The sequence below is a fragment of the Sciurus carolinensis genome, chromosome 11, assembly GCF_902686445.1.
Source record: "Sciurus carolinensis chromosome 11, mSciCar1.2, whole genome shotgun sequence".
Classification (NCBI taxonomy): Eukaryota; Metazoa; Chordata; class Mammalia; order Rodentia; family Sciuridae; genus Sciurus; species Sciurus carolinensis.
The window spans coordinates 39,032,918-39,050,691 of NC_062223.1; the positions used below are offsets into that span (position 1 = coordinate 39,032,918).

At 33.6% G+C, this 17,774-nt stretch overlaps 1 pseudogene; it reads left to right on the plus strand.

The window, feature by feature from the left end:
• The first annotated feature begins 12,604 nt into the window (after nt 1-12,604).
• Nucleotides 12,605-13,245, plus strand: LOC124959455 (synaptosomal-associated protein 23-like; annotated as a pseudogene).
• The last annotated feature ends 4,529 nt before the right edge of the window (nt 13,246-17,774 follow it).

Genomic DNA, 17,774 nt, shown 5'->3' on the forward strand with positions numbered 1-17,774 from the left:
CAACAAAGGTAGGAACATATTTTTTCATGTGCACACAGCCTTCTCCATGAGATATCACATATTAGGTTACAAAATAAGCCTTAAATATGTAATAGATTTAAAATCATACCAATTGTGTTTTGTTACCAAAATGGAATGAAACTGGAACTTGGTAACAAAAGAAAACTTGGAAAAATTAAAAATGTTGACATACAATAACACATGCTTGAAAAACCAGTGGGAAGGAGAAGAAACTAAAACAGAAATTTTTAAATCTAGAAGAAATGCAAAACTTTCTATAAACTTGAAACCTACCAAGAGTAAATTATAAGGAAGTAGAACACCTGGACAAACTAATAACAAGTGAGGAGTTTGATTAATATTTAAAAATCTCTCAACAGATCAAGTCTTGGAATCAGATGACTTCGGTAGGGTATTCTACTAAAAAAAAATCACATCAATACTCAAATTCAATCAAAAAAAATGAAGGAAAGAAAGCACATCTCCACTAGTTTTATGAGGCACAAATTGCCCTTACACTCAAGGTAGACAGAGATACTATAAACGAAGTACACTGATGACCAACATTCTTGATGAATGCAGATGTAAAAATCCAATGTAAAATCCAAATGTAAATGCACATTTAGAAGGACAATATACCATGATCAAGTAGGATTTATCCCTGGGATGCAAGTAGGGACAGCATGTGCAAATAAATTAATGTGATATACCATAGTGGTAGAACAAAGGATTAAAATTAAATGATCATCTTTTTAAATGAAGACAAAACATTTGACAAAAATGCTCACCTTCTTGTTAAACACTCTCAACAAAATAGGTGTAAAAGAACCTTACTGCAACATAATAAAAACCGTGTCTGAAAAATTCACCACAAACACAATTCTCAACAGTAAAACATTCAGAACTTTTAAGATTAGGTACAAAATAAGAACTTCTACTTTTGTCATTTCTATTCAATATCACACTGAAATTTCTAGGCAAAGCAATTAGGAAAGAAAAGAGGTAAAAAAAAAAGGCATCCAAACTGGAAAAGAAAGAAAGAAATGATTCCTCTTTGCAGATGACATGATCTTCTACGTAGAAAACCTAAATCAATGTCTCTCTCTCTCTCTCTCTCTCTCTCTCTCTTTCTCTCTCTCGCTCTCTTTCTCATACACACATACACACACATACGCACACACTCCATGATAAGGTAGCAGTATATAAAATCAATATACAAAATTATGTGCATTTCTAAATATTAACAATGAAGTCAACAAAAAATAAAATTAAGAAAACAATTCCATTTACATAAAATTCAAAAATATTAAAATACTTAATTATAAATATAACCCATGCAATAAAAACGTTCTGTACTTGAAACTACAAAGGATTAATAAAATAATTGGAAAGCAATATGGAGCATACTCAAATGACTAGGGATAGAATCATCCTACCACCCAGACATCCCACTCCTTGGTATTTTTCCAAAAGAATGAAAATCAGCATCCATTAGTGATACAGGCCCATCAATGTTTATAGCAGCATAACTCATAATAGCAATTTGAAAAAGTATAAACAAACAGAAGGAAGACTAGTAGAGGAAGATAAATTAGGAGGAGAGAGGAGGGGAGACAAAAGTAGTGCTGGGAAATGAAATGGAGCAAATTATAATCCATACATGCATGATTATTAAAATGAACCTCATTATTATGTATAAATATAATGCCCTACTAAACTTGTTTTAAAAAAGTAGACATGCTCATAGATTCAGAAATTGAATATGGTGAAAATATCTCTATTATCCAAAGTAATCTATAGATTTGATGCCATCCCTATCAAAATTCTAATGGTGGTTTTTTTTTTTTTTTTTTTGTAATTTCAGAAATAGAAAAAACAAAATCCTAAAATTCAGGTGGAATAAGAATACCACAAGTAGCTAACAGCGAAACCAGATCAATTACATTACCTGATTTTAAAATATAATGTGAGACTATAGTAATTAAAACAAGATAGTATGACATAAGAAACTACATAGACCAATGGAACAGAATAGACTAGAAATAAAACTCACAGGAATGATTACATGATCTGCCACCAGAGGGCCAATTATACACAATGGAGAAAGGATAGTCTCTTCAACAAACGGAGATTGAAGAGCAGAAGGATGGAGCAACTGTAATTTTGCACAGTGTTAAAGGTGATCCCCCATCAGAGGAGTAGCTAACAAAGATTTTCTTCCATTATGTAGACTGTCTTTTCATAATCTTAATCATTCTCTTTGCTGTGCCAAAGCTTTTTTACTTGAAAATGTCCTACATATTATCTTGGTTTTATGAAATAAGAATCTTCAAATGATATCTACCCTCTCATGTTCATTGTGTCATAATTCATAATAGGGAAGATATGGAACCAACCTAAATGTCCACCAGGACATGAAATGGTGAACAAAATATGGTATATAAATACCGTGAAATATTATTCAAGATTAAAGAAGAAAGAAATCCTACCATATATGGACAGCATGGATGAATGGAGAGGACATTACACTCATTGAAATAAGATTGTAACAGAAGGATAAATACTGTCTGACTTGATCTATTTGACTTATGTAAAATATTCAAGCTAGAGAAAGAGAATAGAATTGTGGGAGAAAGTGGGAAATGGTAGTTGCTGTCCAATGTGCATAAAATTTTCACTAAGCAAGATGAATGAGTTCTTAATTTTGGCATTACAACATTTAGTTAACAAAACTGTATTTGTTCTCAAAGACTTGGGAAAGCTAAGGTAGGAGGAAAACAAGTTGAAGGCCAGCCTTGGCAACTTAGCAAGAACCTGTTCCAAAATTTAAAAATGAAAAGAGCTGAGGATGTAGCTCAGTGGTGGAGCATCCCTGAGTTTAGTCCCATTAATTAACACACACACACACACACACACACACACCAGTTACTAGTATATGACATCCATCTTCAGATTCACTTAATGTTTTCAAGATGGCCACAGAATGTTTGCCCATTCTTTCTAGTTCACATCAATAGGGAAAGACTGGTTGAATATGGAATCTTTAAATAGATTTCCCAGGATCAACATTAAGCTCAGTTTACATCTCATTTCTAACTATATCTAGGAGGGTGCAAGGGAAATGTAGATTTGAGGCGATCACATTATAAATACCTCCTTTCTTCCTATAGGGGGGCTGTTATTATGGAACAAATGCTATCCCTATCTATATACAGATGATAGGTGGGTCAAAATTATGGTATGTAAATAAACTTGTGTAGGTTGAACATAAGACAGACAAATACTTTAGTTTAAATAATCAAATCATTTTTAAGTCAGATAAGAAAATTGTTTATACACTGACAGTGTTTTTCAAATGTCTAGGATGAGATTGGTTAAAACCAGATGCTTCTTTATGTTGAGAAGTGAGGGTTGAGGATTTGTGGGGAATGTGTTGGTCAGCTTTCTATCACTGTAACTAAAATACCTGAGAAGAATGACTAAGAGGAGGGAAAGATGATTTGGGATCATGGGGTTCCGAGATTTAGTCCATGGTTGACTGTGTCCATTGCTCTGTGTCCAAGGTGACAGCATCATGGAAAAAGGGCACAGGGAAGGAACACTGCTCCATTCATGGTTGACCAGGAAACAGAGAGAGGGAAGAGGCTGAAGGGAAGAAGCCCTCTAGGGCATACCCCCAGAGACCCACGTCTTCCAACCATACCCCCACCTGCCTGTTGTTACTACCCAGTCGGTCCATTCAAATCAGGATGAACGCACTAGGTTACAACTCTCACAATCCAATCATTTTTACATCAAAACATTCCTGCATTAACATGGGAGGTTTGGCAGATACCTCATATCCAGATCATAACAAGGAGTAGTAGAAGAAGTAAAGGAAAACAAACAGAAGGCATATCCCTAGATCTAGTCCCAAAGAAAAAAGTTGTCATGCATTTTTTGGATTCATGTAACAGAGATGCATTTGATTTCTTTAGCAGGGGAAGGATATTTTTTCATAGAAAAGAATATCTTGTACATAACCACTGTTTCATATTTTAGTTGTCAAGAAAATCTATGACAGATGTTAGACTAAAGAACTCAGGTCCTTTGACTCCCAATTTACTACTCTTCCTACTAAATTACATTAGAATTAACCAGTAGAATTCATATACACGTCCCTAAGCTTTGGAGTTTTCTCTTTCGCTAGCTCATGTTCTATGGTTCTAATTGATTTATTGATTTATTCAATAAAGCAGATGCTGCACATAATGAGCAGTAACTATAAACTCAAATGAAATCAGCATAGCTAAAGGAGAAACCCTGCTCTAAATTAATGCATTATACACATGCCCATGTATGTAAAATTATTCTTATATTAATAAACCTTATGAAGCACAGAGAAGGGAAAAATCCAGTTTCACTTACTCTGTTACCTTGAATATTTTTGTTTAAAAATATATTTGTATAAAAATTTAGGGTAATTCCATTTTGGTGATTCTTCAAGTATTTACACAGCCATATAAATGCTCTGGTATATTTTATTCTTTGTTTTTACAATAAATAAAAGTATGCTTAAAACAATTTGCTAATGAGCCTGTACATTGTTACTAAAAAACGGTGCAACAAGGATAGGTTGATTAGCCAGAATATGAGTCTATAAATTCATCTTCAGTATGAAAACTCACATACTTCAAGAAAAATCATTAATAATTTTTAATTCACACATGTTCCTCTCTTCCTGTGTATTCTGATCTGGCATGTCAATCAGGAACCTCAGATCAGATTTTTGCCCAAACATAATAACACTGGTGGTTTTGGTTCTTGTCTTCTTCCTGGGGAAAATTGACTCTGTCTTTGATTATTGATTTAAAATTTACATGGCTGTATTCAATCTGGTGTAATTGAAGAGACTTTATTCTGACCACATGGAACATGGCTTTCTTTGGCAGAAATTGAAGATATCTTAGGGTTTGAATGGTGTTCTAAACACAGTCAGACCAAAAATAGCCATCACAGATTAATCTTGCTATCTGGATAATATTCATCTGATGATACCACTTAATTCTAGAAGAACATTCTCCACCCTACTTAGCTTTTTTTTTTTTTTTTTTAGGTTGAACTCACTCTTTGTTTCTTTTCCCTTGTCATCAAGGTGTGATCCCTTGACCACATATAGAATAAAAACTATATTCTCGCCACTATCTTCCCTATTTCTATTGTACTCATATATGAATGAATTTCATCATGTACATCACAAGACTGGGGCCCGAATTAGAATAAGTTAAATTCCATGCATGCACAGTTTTATTAAAAGTGATTCTAATGTAATGTATAACAAAAAAGAGCCAATAAAAATACCATATTCTCAATCTGGAGATTTCTTAATCTGCATGTTCCAGATTTTCAAAATGATTATGGTGCACTCAAGTTGGTGAACCCTACTTGAAAGATATTCTTTTCTGTATAATAATGTTTTCTTCAGGTTGTTGAATAAAATAAGCATGTAGTGTGTTCCTCTCATTCTGATTGCATACCAAACACCTGTAAAGGTGATTGCTGATTAGTGTAGATTGGCTTCATATACTGGATATAAACTCACTGTATAAATGCAGTATTTGATGTTCCAGGGAAAATTGTGCTCCCTGTAAGGTGGTTTTTTCTTTATTTTCCTTGAAATATTATCCAACAACATAAAAAGTGTTTATTGTTTCAAGAGAAGAAAAAAGAAACAGAATGTTCCCTTCCATTAAATATTATTTCACTAGTGAATGATACATTCAAAAAATTAGACGACCAATAAGATTACATGAAATGAGTTTATGTAATAAGAGAAACAAGCAAACCAGTACATTTACATAGGGAGCAGGCAGGTAATGAATGCTAATGCATGTATGAATATTTGGGAATATTTTCTAAGTACAGTTAAAATACTATTTCTTTTGATGTTTCCATTTCTGGACAGGAAAAAGACTTTCTGATGACTAGAAAGCTAAGTTCAGAATTTTATTCATCCATATCAAAATCATCCTTGATTGAAAAAAACAAAACTAGCTAAACTGTCAATACTTGGTCAATAACTCTTTTCAAAATAATCAATTATCTTAGTTATATTTAAGTTTGTAACATTTTGTGTTTTTTTTCCCAAACACAAGGATCATAAAATCAATTAGAATGATTTGAAAAAAGCAGTTGTTCTTTCACTACTTAAAGATATTTAAGTAAAGGAAAAATGATTAAGGGTGTTGATTAGGATTTCTATTTTTTTTTCAATTTGGTCATTTTCCTTAGAATTTTTATTTTCAGAGAAAAAGAAAGTAATGAAAACAGATTTAAATCTACTCCTTTAAGTATTTATTCTTGTTGTATGTACAAAAATAGGCAACTTATATAAAGACAACTCCATTTTTGAAGTTAGGTGGACCGGTTCTGCATATCTAGATATCATATTACATTAAATAAATGAGAATGAAGGAACACATATGTATGGGTGTCTCTTTGCATTTGTGAAAGTAGTGAGTATACTGCTTTTCCACTTTGTTTTTAGAAAAAAATAAATATTTACTTGGCCATGGTTCTGGAAGCTATATTATTTTCCTACTATTGTTATAACAATTTCTAAGTGTGCTAGATTAAACAACACAAAAGTACTGAGTTAGTTTTGTAGGTCAGAAATCTGACAGGGTTCTTGTTGGAACAATGCTCAAGGTGTGGCCCTGACTGTGTTCCTTTCTGGGAGTTCTCTGGGGGAATCTGTTTCCTTGAACATGCAGGATCTAGAGGTCTTCCTCATTGATCTGCTCATGGCCCCTTCCTTCATCTCCAAGACAGTAAGAGTGAATTAAAACCTCCCCATTCTCTCCCTCTCTCACTGTTGGCAGGCAGGAAGGTTCTCTACATTTAAGGATTTCTGTGATTAAATTGGTCTCCAAAATAAAACAGAATAATTATTAATTTCAAGGTTTTTTTTTTTAAATTTTGCTTACATCTGCTAAATCTCTTTTACATTCTAGGGCAACATTTCTACCAGCTCTGTGGAGGATTAGACTTTGGATTTTGTTGGATTCCATTAGTCTTATACCACTGAGAGTATTTTCTCAAATGTGGAGAAAGGGAAATGGAAACTTATCTGCTGAATTATTTATTTCTCATTTTATTTAAACAAGTATAAATATACAAAAGAAAATTTCCTCTTAAAGAGACTGATGGACAATGTATAATTTGATACTATAGCTCATATCAGGGAAGGATTTGTTGAGACTAAAGAAATCATTGGAACATTCTGATAGCTTTCAGTCACATGGTCTTCTGTGTTTTAACACTTTCCCTTGAAACAATAAACTGTTGAGACTAAAGAAATCATTGGAACATTCTGATAGCTTTCAGTCACATGGTCTTCTGTGTTTTAACACTTTCCCTTGAAACAATAAACTGAGCTTCACATATAACCCAGAAATTATAGTCAGAATTCATTATAGGACTTTCCCTAGAGTTGTTGCCCCAATTTTCCATGGTGGTCAAAAAAGCAGGAAAAATGCAGAAATGGGAGGTAAAATATCAATCCATCTTAGTCTAAAAACTACTGCAGCTGTATCTTAAACGATCTGTTCAGGATGAGATTTTAATTAGGTAAAATAATTCAAAGATACAGAAAGAAGACAAAGGATGAATAGCAAAAATATTAAAAGAAAGAAGTAACTTCATGGTAAAAAATCTTATCATTTAGCACTGAAAATTTTCACCAATAATAATCCAACCTCCTTGTGTTACACATGACAAATCTGGAATGGCACTTATTTCCTTTAAGTGATTCTGTGCAGTCACTGAGAGAACTTGATCATCACATTACTTGAGTAGTGTCTCAGCAGCAGCTTAACCTTTAAGAAATATGGAACCTTCAATTTCCAGCAAGAAAGCACCTACAATCTGACCCACAACTTGCTTCTGTCTCCTGGGTCCCTTGCAATCCTCCTAGTCTTTCAGTCCTAGCCATTCCTGGCTTTCCCACTGCAGTCCTATGCTCTCACGTACCCTATAGCTTCCATCTTTGGTCACTATGCTCCCTCCAGAGTGCTAATCCTCAAAATCTGTCTTCTTTATTAATAGGCTGCTAGAAATTGTGAGGGAATGTTTTAAAATAGTGCTTTCAGAGTTTAATGAAAAATTGTTTGCTATTATAAAAGGATATTGCATAAAATACTCAATATAAAATACAGAGAGAAGAAAAAAGACTGAACAATTAATTGAGAACTAGATTCTATTGCTCAAATCCTATAAATTAATTTATTATGATAACTATGCAAACTGACACAACATAATTTTCATAAAACCATACTATAACAATGCAATTGAATAAAAATACCAATAAGTTCAAAAAGGATTTAGAAATCCTTCACAAAATTCTATTCATTTATAATAATTCTAATCCATTTTTCTCAGAAATTAAGTCAGAAAATATTAAAAAGTGTTTTCATCTTTCCAGTTTGAAAGGAGTCCATTGCTATATTAAAAGTCAAAGAAAGCCTATGTTAAAAATCATACTTGTTTAGCTTGATTCAATCTAGCATATAACATTTACCCATTTTGTAGCCACAAAATCCTTTTAATGTATTATATCTGATAATATGAGCACATTTGGTGAGACTTTGTGTTAAATATATTAATGAGCAATGCATTTTTAATATGACTTTTAGAAGGTAAAATATGCCACTCTAAGAGTTGGTCTTCAAAAAGACATTTATATTCTAATAACAAAATTTGACCCATGGTATGTAGGAAAAATTCAGACATTGTAATAATGTGCATTATGAAAGAGTACTAATATATTATAAAATAATAAGCATAAATTCTCTGGGTTAACTTTTCATTATCATTTTTGTGCAGAATCATTTTAAGTTCTTTTCTCTGAGCAGTCACAGTAAGTAAGATATGTCCAAATAACCTGTGACTTTTCAACACATGAACTTGTATACTTTTTAAGGTAGTATATTGGGCCTTGAGCTGACACTGTCAAAATAATACACCTTTTAGGTAAAATATGAAAGCAATGTAATTCTAATTTTAGGAGCACATCAAATTAGGAAGATCTAATGAGACAGACAATTTGATTTTCATTTTATCTGTCATAAGGGACAATTACCTTGTTTGATACTGGTTCACACAGTGGACACATGTGAGACCTGAAGTTTGCTGTAAGAATCTGTTTCTTCCATGGGAGAGATTTTCAGAGACTGTATTTGCTCATTTATGTGTGTGTATTTTTGCTGTTGTTGTTGTTGTTGCAGAAATACATATCACAAGAAAAAATTAAGGAAAGATTCTAACTTGAGTGAAACATACAATTTTGAGCCATGCTATCTATATTTATCAGAGGATTAAATATTAACTTCCTCAAGATGAAACAAGCTGCAAGGACAAAACTGATATCTGATAACCATGTATAATGTGTTGCGTAGGTCAAAGATCCATTTACTAATAAGTCCTTATTCAGGTACAGGCAGAAGAGTAACTCTCCTTCCTCATTTAAAAGTGCTTATTGTCATTTCCAGAATGCTTGCCATATTGTGTATACGTCTGCCAGTTTCATTTTTCTCCTGGTGAAAGCCTTCAAACTCATGTTCCAATTCTCTCATGTATCTAACTTTCCTCTGGAAAGCTATTGAGAGCAACTTCCTGCTGTGTCAAAGTACTTGTCTCCTCTACTGTCTCTGGAGGCCTAAAATTCTCAATCTTTGGACTACAAGAAGTGTGCTGACTTCTCCAAAGATGTTTATTTGTCTGTGTTTGTCTTTATGTATGGGTAAGGAGTACAACTCTCAAACTTTGTGTTCCAATTTGTTACCAGATCTCCCAAAGCAGTTTTGTCTGATCCTAGAAGCCAAGAAAATTCCTCTGGAATTATCTCACAATTCCCACTTCAATCACTTTTCTCTGTGCTTTTCAAATATTGCCTACAGTATTTAGCATCGGGCAAACACTGTCACAGTGGTTGTGAACTTTCTTTTTTCCCTTTCTCTTTGGTGCTTCTTCTCCATGAACTCATAATTTCCAGTTATAAAGCAAAATACCCAATGACTGAATGGAGAAAAGCAGAAAATGGATAGTAGGTTATATATGTTATTTTTGCTGAAATCAGGTGTGAAGGAGGGGCCAGATATGCTGATAACATAAGGGAGTGTGTGTGTGTGTGTGTGTGTGAGAGAGAGAGAGAGAGAGAGAGAGAGAGAGAGAGAGAGAGAAGGAGAGAGAGAGAGAGAGAGAGAGAGAGAGGGGGGGGGGAGAGAGAGAGAGAGAGAGAGAGAGAGAGAGAGAGAGAGAGAGAGAGAGAGAAAGAGAGAAAAGGAATAGGGGAGATTTGGTTGGGGTGGAACCCTTGTTCCTGAGAGTATACAAGGAACTGAAGGTATCCTAGTAACTATGGCATATTGAAAAAAAAATTTTTTTAAAGGAAAGAAACAGTGAATGAGGTTAGAAAAAGACCAAGAGCATAAAGTATCAAGTAGGTTATCACAGGACTTGCAAATTTTATGTGGAATATGATTACTGAAAATCTACCAGATAATTTAAACCCTTAAAGTAATTTTACATTAGATGTTGAGAGGTATAATATTGTTTGATGTTTTACCTTAAAGATTTAGGGTAAAAAAAGTCAATTTATAGATCATTTGTTATAAGTATAATAATTTTATTGTAGAAGAAGTTGCTTCTTTCAATTGGAGATGTACATTTATCTCCTCAATAGATATTTTATCAAGGGACCTCAAAGTACTGTACAAGAAGTATCCTAAATAATTCTGCCACTATGCAATCCTTATCTGAATTCTCTGAATCTTTTACAATTAAAAAATGTGAACCACACACTTTTTTGAATTGATAATTTCATAAAGAATACATATACTTCTAATAGTTCAATTCAAAATTTTTTCTTTTCTTTTTTCACAATACAGTTAAGGGCTAAAACATTTGTATTCCAAACATATAGAGAAGAATATATTTTGGAAACTATGTACACTGTTGATCTTCCTGTGTAATTGCATAGTTTATAATGATAGTTTTAGACTCATAGAATTATATTCAAAAGAGATTTTCACTGGTATTCATATTTCTTCTCATTTATAAAACTTGTTTTCATCTTTTTCCAAAATTGCCTGTTGGGAAATCACTAGGAAGTTTTGGGCACTTTGGAGGCGTTCCTATCCTTTCCCTCCTTTTTGGTTAGAACACATTGTCTTTCCCTCTTTTTCTGTTAGATTGCATTGTGAGTCAGAGAAAATAGAATTTGAATACAAAAATAATATCTGTTATTGTTTCTTAAATCTTCTCTTATTGTGACATCTCTTATCCTTTCCATTTGCTATGTACCTGGCCATCATCCCCCCAAATAGTTTTACATAAAACAAGAAAATCTGTTCAAAATAAATTCAGGTTTGTGAATGCAACTGGTATAGCATTTTTAAAAAGAAAGAAAGAAAAACAAAACAATAAGCCAGAATTAAACATTGATGGAGATTCTTAAACTATTTTTAGGAAAATATATTTGATGGGAGTCTATTTCTATAGTGTCTTAAGATTTCATGATAAAGTGCAAGAGAGATCTCCCTGGAGGCTTCTTCTTACCTTAGCATTTCCAGACAACCAGACTACTTCCTTTCACTGCCCGCCTGCCTTCCAACTCCCTTTATGCAAAAAAAAAAAGAAAAAAAAATAGTCTATTTGAAAAACAGTTTCACTGATCCTGTAGAAATAGGTGTATGGTTCTAAATGAGTGAAATTAACTGTGTCAATCTATGTCATTAAGGATCTTAAACATTTGGAGAAAATATTTTCTTTTAATGAATCTCTTCTAACTACACTTTCAGAATAGTATGTAGGTCTCTTTCTCTTTCCAGCTTATGGAATAACAAATGAAGAACTTGGGAAAATACCAAGTTCACACTGATCAGACATTTCTGTTTCTTTTGCTGATCTGCATTTCTCTTTTAATGAATAAAAAGTCTTACTAAACTCTTAGGCTTAGTAATAAACTACGTAAATTTACTGATGTAAATACCATGAACATTTTCATAATATTTAAATCAAATTTTTGTTAAAATTTGACAGTATGTTTATGTTGCTTGGTTGAAGTGTGATATTTTTCCTAAACGAAAACTCTTTTTAAAACAGTTACAAGTACACTAGTTGTATTGAAAAACTGGCTTTACTTAATTCAGGAAAACTACGATTCTATAAAAATTTTGACTTAGATAACAGGCTGGAAGATAAATTGTGATACAAGTAACAGTAATAATAATAAAATTATTAAATTTTAAATTTAATAATAAAGCACATTGAATTTTTCTTCCACTGGGCTTTTACTGCTTTCTACTTTTTTTTACAGTGGAAGTTTGTGCAATTTTTTTTTTCTTTTTGGTAAATACTAAGTCAAAATTTGGAGTAAAACTATTTCAAAGTAGTTTAATATGTGAAAGCACATCAACTTTCTAGCTTGTATTAGTTGTATATATGATATGGCATTTGGGCTGCTCCTGGTTAAGTCTAGTGGTGTCCGAGCTGCTGCGGTGGGAGAGGAGTGGCCAGAACTGCTTGAGTCTCTATATTTACATTTCTGTGCCTGATAGAATTTTGATTCATCGTGGATAATCTGTCATCAGAAGAGATTCAACTAAGGGCTCACCAGGTTACTGATGAGTCTCTGGAAAGTACAAGAATAATCCTTGGTTTGGCCATTGAGTCTCAAGTTTCAGGAATGAAGACCATCACTATGCTGGATGAACAAGGGGAGCAACTAAACTGAATAGAAGAAGGAATGGGTCCCATTAATAAAGACATGAGAGAGGCAGAGAAGACATTAACATAACTCAACAAGTGCTGTGGCCTTTGTGTCTGCCCATGTAAAAAGATAAAGAACTTTGAGTCTGGTAAGGCTTATCAGGCAACATGGGGAGATGGTGGAGACAATTCACCCAGCAATGTAGTATCTAAGCGACCAGACTGAGTAACAAATGGTCAGCCTCAGCAACCAACTACAGGAGCCGTCAGTGGTGGACACATTAAACGTATAACTAATGATGCCAGAGAAAATGAGATGGAAGAGAACCTGACTCAAGTGGGCAGTATCCTAGGAAATCTAAAGAACATGGCCCTGGACTTGGGCAATGAAATCAAAGCTCAGAATCAGCAAATAGACCGAATCAAGAAAAGACTGACACCAACAAAGATCATATTGACAATGCCAATGTTAGAGCAAAGAAACTCATTGACAGCTAAAGCTACTGCTGTACTTTTCTATTATTTATTCACTTCTTCAGTTCCTCCTCTAAATGATCGCCTTTTCAGAGTTGGTTCTATACTTTTCTAATCTGGAGATAATGTGGAAGAAGAGTCAGAAGAGTAACAGCATACATGATTTGTTTATTCCCGTTTGAGGGTAGGCTTTTGCTCATCCTTCCCTCTAGGATTTTATTTCTCAGTTCATACTCTTAGATTGGTTTTCATACATCACACATAGTGTTTTCATTTTTCTCAATTATTTGTGCAGTTTCTTTTGTTTTCAAGATTCTGAAGCACTGCCAAAGATAGCCATGAAGAAGGGAACTGTACAGGTGTTTTCTTTTTTTTTTTTTTTTGGTTAGATTTGGTTTTGTGATGGGTGAAAAACAAGAAGCGAGAGGTTATCATTTCAGTAAAAACCTGCAGGCCACAAACAAGTTGGATAACCACAGTAAAGGTCTAGTTGGGTTTAGTTTTTGCTAGTTAAGGATAATGCTTAGTTTTGGAGCTTTTATATACAGTATTTTTGTCAGACATCACTATTTTTCAACCTCTGCTCCAAAAAGTATAATGAATTTTAGTTAAAGTGAGTTCAATTTCTGAACTCTTAGTGATTCATATACACACACACACACACACACAAACACACACAGATTCTGTGAGCTCATTTTATATTGCACATTCAGGAAAACTTTGGATAAATGAATGACTTTTTATTTTCATATTAAGCCAAAATGACCAGGAATACAAATCATATCTCAATAATAACCCTGAATGTTAATGGCCTGAACTCATCAAACAAAAGACACAGACTGGCAGATTGGATTAAAAAGAAAGATCCAACAATATGCTGCCTTTAAGAAACTCATCTCATAGAAAAAGATACCCACAGATTAAAGGTGAAAGGATGGGAAAAAACATACCATACATGTGGACTCAGCAAAAAGCAGGGGTATCCATCCTCATATCAGATACAGTGGACTTCAAGTCAAAGTTAGTCAGAAAGGATAAAGGACATTTCATACTGCTTAAGGGAAGCATCAATCAGCAAGACATAACAATTATAAATATCTATGCCCCGAACAATGATTCTTCCATGTATGTCAATCAAATCCGTCTCAATTCCAGGAAGCAAATAGGCCACAAAACAATAATACTAGGTGACTTTAATACACCTCTTTCACCACTGGACGAATCTTCCAAACAAAAATTGAACAAAGACCATAGATCTCAATAACACAATTGATAATTTAAACTTAACAGACATATATAGAATATTCCATCCATCAATGAGAGAATACACTTTCTTCTTAGTAGCACATGGATCCTTCTGTAAAATAGACCATATGTTATACCACAAAGCTACTCTTAGCAAATACAAAAAGAGAGAGATACTACCTTGTATTCTATCACATCATAACAGAATGAAATTAGAAATCAATGACAAAAAAAAAAACTGAAACTACTCCAACACCTGGAGATGAAATAATATGCTTTTGAATGATGAATGGATAACAGAAGATATCAGGGAGAAAATTTAAAAAAATCATAGAGGTAAATGAGAACAAAGATACAACATATCAAAATCTCTGGGACACTATTAAAGCAGTAATAAGAGGAAAATTCATTTCATGGAACACATTCAATAAAAGAAGAAAAGTCAACAAATAAACAACCTAACACTACAACTCAAAACCCTAGAAAAAGAAGAACAGATCAATAGCAAAAGTAGTAGAAGACAGGAAATAGTTAAAATCAGAGCTGAAATCAATGAAATTGAAACAAAAGAAACAATTGAAAAAATTGACAAAATAAAAAGCTGGTTCTTCGAAAAAATAAACAAAATTGATAAACCCTTAGCCACACTAACAAAGAGAAGGAGAGAGAAAAATCAAATTACTAAGATTCAGAATGAAGAAGGAAATACCACAACAGACACTATTGAAATACAAAACATAATTAGAAGCTATTTTGAAAATCTATACTCCAAGAAAATAGAAAATCCTGAAGACATCAACAGGTTTCTAGAGACATATGATCCACCCAAAGTGAATCCAGAGGACATATGCAATTTAAATAGATTAATTTCATGCAATGAAATAGAAGAAGTCATCAAAATCCTACCAACAAAGAAAAGTCTGGGACCAGATGGATTCTCAGCTGAGTTCTAAAAGACCGTCAAAGGAGAGCTCATTCCAATACTCCTGAAAGTATTCCATGAAATAGAAGAGGAGGGAATCCTTCCAAACTCATTCTGATACCAAAACCAGACAGAGACACAACAAGGAAAGAAAATTTCAGACCAATATCCCTAATGAACATACATGCAAAAATTCATAACAAAATTTTAGCAAATTATATACAAAAACATATTAAAAAGATAGTGCACCATGATCAAGTGGGTTTTATCCCAGGGATGCAAGGATGGTTCAACATTCAGAAATCAATAAATGTAATTCACCATATCAATAGACTTAAAGTCAAGAATCACATGATTATTTCAATAGATGCAGAAAAAGCATTTGATAAAATACAGCACCCCTTCATGCTAAAAACACTAGAAAAAATAGGGATAGTAGGAACACTCCTCAACATTTTAAAGGCTATCTATGCTAAGCCTATGGCCAATATCATTCTAAAAAGAGAAACCGAAAGCATTCCCCCTAAAAATTGGAACAAGGCAGGGATGCCCTCTTTCACCACTTCTATTCAACATTGTCCTTGAAATTCTAGACAGAACAATTAGATAGATCAAAGATATTAAAACAATATGAATAGGAAAAAAAGAACTCAAAATATCCCTATTTGCTGATGACATGATTCTATATTTAGAGGAGTCAAAAAATTCCACCAGAAAACTTCTAGAACTCATAAATGAATTCGGTAAAGTAGCAGGATATAAACTCAACATTCATAAATCTAATGCATTTTTATTCATAAGTGATGAACCCTCTGAAAGAACTACCCCATTCACAATAGCCTCAAAAAATATAAAATACTAGGTGATCAATCTATCAAAAGAGGTGAAAGACCTCTAAAATGAGAACTGCAGAACACTAAAGAAAAAAATTAAAGAAAACCTTAGAAGATGGAAAGATCTCCCATGTTTTTGGATAGGCAAAAGTAATATCCTCAAAATGGCCATACTACCAAAAGTGCTATACAAATTCAATGCAATTCCAATTAAATCCCAATGATGTACCTCATAGAAATAGATCAAGCAATCACAAAATTCATTTGGAAAAATAAGAGACCCAGAATAGCTAAAGAAATCCTTAGTAGAAAGAGTGAAGGAGGGGGTATCAAAATACCAGAACTCCAACTATACTACAGAGCAATAATAACAAAACCGGCATCGTATTGGCACCAAAATAGACAGGTAGATCAATGGTATAGAATTGAGGACACAGAGTCAAACCCAAATAAATTCAGTTTTCTCGTACTAGAAAAAAGTGCCTAAAAAGTGCAATGGAGAAAAGATAGCCTGTTCAACAAATGGTGCTGGGAAAAATGGAAATCCATATGCAGCAGAATGAAACTAAACCCCTATCTCTCACCCTGCACAAAACTCAACTCACAATGGATCAAGGACTTCGGAATCAGAACAGAGACCCTTCATCTTATAGAAGAAAAATTAGGTCCAAATCTTCATCATGTCGGGGCTTAGGATCAGACTTCCTTAACAGGACTCCCATAGCACAAGAAATAAAAGCATGAATCAGAACTTGGAATAGAGTCAAACAAAAAAGTTTTTTCTCAGCAAAGGAAACTATCAGCAATGTGAAGAGAGAGCCTATAGAGTAGGAGAAAATCTTTGTCACACATACTTCAGATAGAGCACTAATCTCCAGAATCTATAAAGAAGTCCAAAAACTTTACAACAAGAATACAAATAACCCAATCAACAAATGGGCTAAGGAAATGAACAGACACTTCACAGAAGATCTACAAGCAATCAACAGATATATGAAAAAATGTTCAACATCTTTAGTAATAAGAGAAATGCAAATCAAAACTACCCTAAGATTTCATCTCACCCCAATTAGAATGGTGATTATTAAGAACAAAAACAACAATAGGTGTTGGCGAGGGTGTGGGGAAAAAGGTACACTCATACATTGCTGGTGGGGATGCAAAAGTGCAGCCACTCTGGAAAGCAGTTGATATTCCTCAGAAAGCTTGGAATGGAACCACCATTGGACCCAGCTATCCCACTCCTCAGCCTATACCCAAAGGACTTAAAATCAACACACTACAGAGATGCAGCCACATCAATGTTCATAACTGCTCAATTCCCATTAACTAGATTGTGAAACCAACCTAGATGTCCTTCATTTGATGAGTGGATAAAGAAACTGTGGTATATAAACACAATGGAATATTACTCAGCCATAAAGAAGAATAAAATTATGGCATTTGCAGGCAAATGGATGAAGTTGGAGAATATCATGTAAGTGAGATAAGCCAATCCCAAAAAGCAGAAGGAGGAATGATCTCTCTGATAAGCGAATGATGATACATCATAG